This window comes from Austrofundulus limnaeus, unplaced genomic scaffold, assembly GCF_001266775.1.
Source record: "Austrofundulus limnaeus strain Quisiro unplaced genomic scaffold, Austrofundulus_limnaeus-1.0 Scaffold0, whole genome shotgun sequence".
Lineage (NCBI taxonomy): Eukaryota > Metazoa > Chordata > Actinopteri > Cyprinodontiformes > Rivulidae > Austrofundulus > Austrofundulus limnaeus.
The window spans coordinates 5,317,992-5,323,519 of NW_013952402.1; the positions used below are offsets into that span (position 1 = coordinate 5,317,992).

Here is a 5,528-nt window from a genome sequence, read left to right on the forward strand (position 1 = left end):
GATGCATTCTTGTATAACAAAACTTGACCACAACTGTTTCAAAACTCCAAACACATCTAGTATGGTTATGGCACTAACAGATGGCCTTTTTCTATTCACAGTAATAAAAGCTCAATATTTACCTTCTTATGAAAGTCTTACATTTTCTGTAAAACATACATTTTTTTGTTTTTTAACTAAAACACAACATTACTATGCAGTACGATGCATTCTTGTATAACAAAACTTGACTGCAACTGTTTCAAAACTCCAAACACAACCAGTGTGTTTATGGCACTAACAGATGGCCTGTTTCCATTCACAGTAATAAAAGGTCAACGTTTACCTTCTTTTGAAAGTCTCTCGTTTCAATGCGTCTATGCGATTTTTCACATAGAATTTCACCCCATGCCATGTCCTGTCCTTGAGGGCCACTGGTGAGGCTTCAATGCACTTCATACACTGGGCTTTCCCAGGAACCTTTCCAGAGTCAATACAGRCCATGAGCGTTTGCTCCACTGCCTGGATTTCTTCTTGGCTCCATTTCACTCTCRTTTGTGATGGCCCTGAAAAATGATTAGAAGCACATAAGTGTTCTTCAATGAAAAAAGGTTTTAATGTTTGTGACAGAGCAAGTTATAAAAGCTACCATGGAAACATTTCTTCACCACATTAGTAGTAGACTGCCGCAAAAATATTTTACAGTGGCAGTGGGTGTATGACTATTGAAGCTGGTAATGAATGAACCCATAAGTTTCCCCAGGGGTTTTAACAGCATCAGCAGTACAGGAGAGTAGTACTTGTGCAAAGTATGTCACGAGAATAAATGATTAAGGCCAGGGGGTTGTTCAAAAAGTAAAAAAAACAACAACACAATTGCTTAATATAGTAGACATTTCCAAAGAATTTCACTAAAAGGAGGGTTTTTGAGTGTTTTGATGGTAGCTAGAGACTCGGTGAACCTAAGTGGGGCCCTCTAACGGATGGAACACAAATCTTTCTTTGTTTTTCCCTTTTGAGTCCAGCCTGGGAAAACTCAGAAGGGCCTGATAGGTTTTTCCTAACACCAGGGGTTGACTAGCCTGGTTAAAACCAGTCCCTTGTCCTTCACTTTGCTTCGTACGAGGGTTTGGACTCTCAGCTATAGAGAAGTGATTCTTGCTGGAGGTGTGGCCTCTGTTGAAGTTTAAAATAATTGGATCAGTTGGCCGCGACGTATGTGTGCCAGCTCCACTGTGAAGGAGACTAAGCTAAGAAGCTAAGGGGAAATTGTGGGTGCTGTAAACAACCCTACTGAAAGGAGAAAAGTACCAAGCTGAACAAGACTGTAAATGAGAGCTGCTGCTTTGTCAGACAAATTTAATTTAATTTGGAAGCCTTATCAACACAGACTAGCTTCATTCACTTCCTCCACTGCCATTGCTAAACCAACTAGCAGACACTGTGCAGGAAGTCAACATTGTTCAAAACTCTGCCTTCTGTTTGCTGATAGGCTTTGACAAATTCTCCTGAAGCAATCCTTGTGTATAGGAGAAATCCCAGACAGCGCAGTGAAGGTAAACTAGAATTGAGAGGAACTGTGTAGGATGGCAAGGGTCAGGCTAGGGGTTGACACAACCATTGTTTAGGTTATCCGAGACAATCTATTTTTTTTTTTCGGACAAACCAATCTTGCTTTCCAGTTGTCCACTCTATAATCAAGAAAAAAAGACTAGATTAAAGTTTTCCACCACAGGTTTTTATCATTGTAAAAATGAATGGGAGAAAAAAAACTTGTCAAAGCCGTCTAGGGATGAAACTGATGGTTCTTTCACACAATAAAACGAACCACAGTCAAAGTTTTACCCAATCAAAACAGCAAGGTGGGTCATGTGAGTGGTCAGTTTCACTCAACACTGGTGAACACCTCCTGGGAAAGCCCTCGGTGTTTCCTGGACTATTTTCCACCTAGGCCTACATGACAGTATCCTTAAAACCTGCTTGATCTCTTTACAGCCTGACCCTGACCCCAACACTAAGGTTAACTAGGAGAAATGTGACCCAAGTAGGGTTCTCCAGAAAAAGTGGTGCCGTACAGTAATGCCCCTTTTGTTCTTGTCCAATGAGGTGGTGCCGTACGGTAGCGRCCCTGTTTTGCTTGTCCAGTCAGGTGTGTCCCTTTAACAAAGTCCGTCAAATCAGGTGTGTCACTTTAGAATCGCCTTTCCTTGTGACATGCCCAGTCATTCGCACTCGTCCGCAGAGACCCCTACTTGTGACTGAGGGGCAGCAACTGCTGCACAGCGCAGCTCTGACCAGCCCAGGACTTAAGGGTCCATACACGTCAACCCCTTCAGATGTTGACCTGATGAGCATCAAAAATCAATAAATATCACAAAAATCCATGTTAATCATGGGGGGGCTTCTAACAAAACCATTTGACTTTGATTGTCTTCTAAAATTACTGAGTTCTTGGTCAACTTCAGGTGTTTGCAATTAATCATAAATATCTTTTAAATTTAACCAGATGTTTCAATGCCTTTAAATTACACAATAACTTTAGTGGGGAAACTTATTTGGTAAAAAAAACTGTAAAAATATATATACTTTTTCAGTGCAGAGAACTTCTTGTGCTATATTTTTTATAACAAAGCCCCTCAGTTGAAAACACTAAAATGATAGAAGAGCTGTTTAAAAACTGACTAAAACTGTTTAAAAGCTATTTTCAGAAAGTCTTCAGTCCTAAGAACAGTAAACTGTAACTTTTAATAAGGTCATGTACACAGTATACTCCTAATTAAATGAAAATGTTTGGCCTGTAAGCAGAAAGCTTATGGATGTTGGGTAACTTCTAGGTGTGGAAAAGTTTTAGTAGCAATATTTTTGGTTTCTATTTCAAAGAAGAGTATGAGAAGGAGAATGAGGAAGTTTTACTCAAGCAGCTCCTGAAACTGTTAACCTGACTGAGAACATTTGTATATAGTAAACTTTGTATATAGAACAATAAAGCCTACATATTAAATTACTTTTTTTTTTTTTTTACCAAAATGTTTTACGGACAACCAAAATGTTTTACAGACAACCAGATTTGTCAACAGGTTGTCCACTGGATAACCTGAAAAAATTCTTATGTCCACCCCTGAACATTATTGCTGGGTTGCAGATGACATAGTATCGACGTCATGAAATGCAGATGGGGGGCAGGAAGTAAATAGCTCTGTTTGCTTCTGTTGATTCAGTTTCAAAATGCCTAAATTTTGTGCCATGTACAGTTGTTGCAACCGCTCTAATCAGGAGAAATATAGTACGTTTTAATCGTGTTCTGAAAGTGTTCACAAAAGAATTAAAAAAAAGACGACAAATGTGAATCAATAATCTTCGGTTGAAAACAGGAGATGTGGAAATTAATAATGCAAGAGTTTGCAGCAACCACTTTCTAACAGGTAAAGATCATATAATTTAAATCATATTTTTAGATATTTTATTGGACAGTTAATCACATTTGAGTATATAAATATTGGCTAAATAAATTATTTACAATTATATTCAAGCACATAGAAATAACAGGAGTTAACTCGTTAGCGTTAACAATAGCATTATCATCATAGGCTAATTACTTAAAATAGTACAAGTCACTGTTCACCCAGGCAGAAACAAGTCGACAGCCATTTAAAGCTTCTTTGGATCCTAAATGTTTGACCCAACCTGAAACTAAATAATTGTAGCTTTGAGGCTTTTGAAAGCTTTCATCTGAATCATCATATAATATGGGGTCTGCAGCACCAGATAGTTTGTCGATTGCCTCGATGCCAGGTAAAAACTCCAGAATATGACAAGTCTTTTTTATTAAGACAATATGGATCAGATCCTAAATGTACACATAATTTTTTCACGATATCTCGTCTGCACCAGCCGATTTAGTGCATTAGCATACTTGCTGTGATCCATTTTACAGTGTTTTGAACCTGAGCAAATCACTTACTTTCCCCCCATCTGACATTCACACGTCACCCAGGTCACGTGACTGCAACCCAGAAATTGAAAAAAGGGGTTTAGGAAATATAGGTACAGCTAAAGAGAAWTATTAAGCTAATCATCCAAACTACTTTTGATTATGCTAGTTAGTTTTTTATTCCAAGACAGTTCAAGGTGACATTAGTGAAGAAGAAGGGGGAGAAGAACTAAAATCAAACTATTGCTTGAGAGTATGCTYTCGAATGAAAATAATAGGATATTCTAAAATTAAGTGTAGAGACATTATTTGGTCCTTACCAGGCAGCAAAACAAGGAAAACTCAGATTAACAGTGTTCATTKATTTCCAATTTGCTTAGTTCAATAAAAAATAGGAAATATTAGAAATGGGTTTACACCTGTTAAGGTATTAAAGTGACAGTAAACACTTGTAAAAATAAGTAAAAGTTCACGTGTTTTCAAACCTGGCTTGAAGAATGAAAACTCAGTTAAGATATTGGACCTGATGGGTATTATTTTTTTATAACAATTAGAAGTCAAGTAAATTWTTCAGTTAGAAAGATGTCTGTCTGTCAACATTTTTAAAGCTTCTGCCCATTTATAATCTCAGAGTAGGAAGATAAACTACCTGTAGTTGTGCTGGAGTTGACAGAGACTTCCATGGCCACTGGTAGCTTGTCATCTGATCTCTCTATTAAAAGAAACAAAACTCAGAATATATGCAACTTTAAGAACATCYTCAGGTACAGAGTAAATTAAAAACCTATATAAAATCATAGAAGCCAAAAATAACATACATAAAGAAGAGTAATGATTCAGGGCAGTGGACTCTAAAGGTCTGATTATTTTTCAGAAATTTGCATTCTCATTTTATTTCCACTTACAAATATTCTTACCTTTGGCTGAAGGCAGATCTTTGTTTTGTTCAACTTCAGTGGTYTATCTCCTGGTCACCCTAGACTGACCTAAATAAAGCAGGTCTAATAAGTAAATAAGCATTCAACAGTGTAAGCTGTCAGTGTGTTTGCTTTATACAAGTATGTTAAAGTGTATCTTTAAGGTTCTTTCACATTGCAGAAAAACATCATCTGAGGTGAACCTGTAAATATGGTTGCTGTACTGGGTCTCTAAATACCTAGCAAGTGTTTTTATAGTCTTAAATATAAGAAAAAAAACTCTGCTTAGAAAAAACATGTGGTTTTGGAGTCACGTGACGCCTGACGTAATTGGAGGAGAATGGAACCAAATGGCTGCTGTCTGACTGCTGAGCTCAAGGAGGTTTTGTTCGTTCAACTGTGGCTAAAACTTATGTGTGGCTGTTCAGGCTTCAACTGGTCTTAATATGGTGCCCAACGATTTTCAGTGAAGAAAATTTAAAAAAGTCTTTGGTGTGATTTGTCCCGCTGAGAAGGCAAAATTTCCCTACCAACGTTGTCAACTAACTCTGTAGTTTGTAGTTTGTCTGTGTCTCTTTCCTGTCCCTCAACCAGCAGGTCGAGGCAGATGGCCGCCTGTCCTGAGCCTGGTTCTGCTGGAGGTTTCTTCCTGATTAGCAGGGAGTTTTTCCTCTCTACCGTTTCCTCAGGATGGGAGACTG

The 5,528-nt window shown here is 38.0% G+C and overlaps 1 long non-coding RNA gene across 1 annotated transcript; it reads right to left on the bottom strand.

Annotated features, from left to right (window-relative positions):
• Positions 1 to 154: 154 nt before the first annotated feature.
• On the bottom strand, positions 155 to 5,435 carry LOC106533382 (uncharacterized). The gene is made up of 3 exons (XR_001312239.1): positions 4,828 to 5,435; positions 4,560 to 4,622; positions 155 to 545 (listed from the first exon to the last, which is right to left on the bottom strand). It is a non-coding gene; the product is annotated as an uncharacterized LOC106533382 (long non-coding RNA).
• Between the last annotated feature and the right edge of the window lie 93 nt (positions 5,436 to 5,528).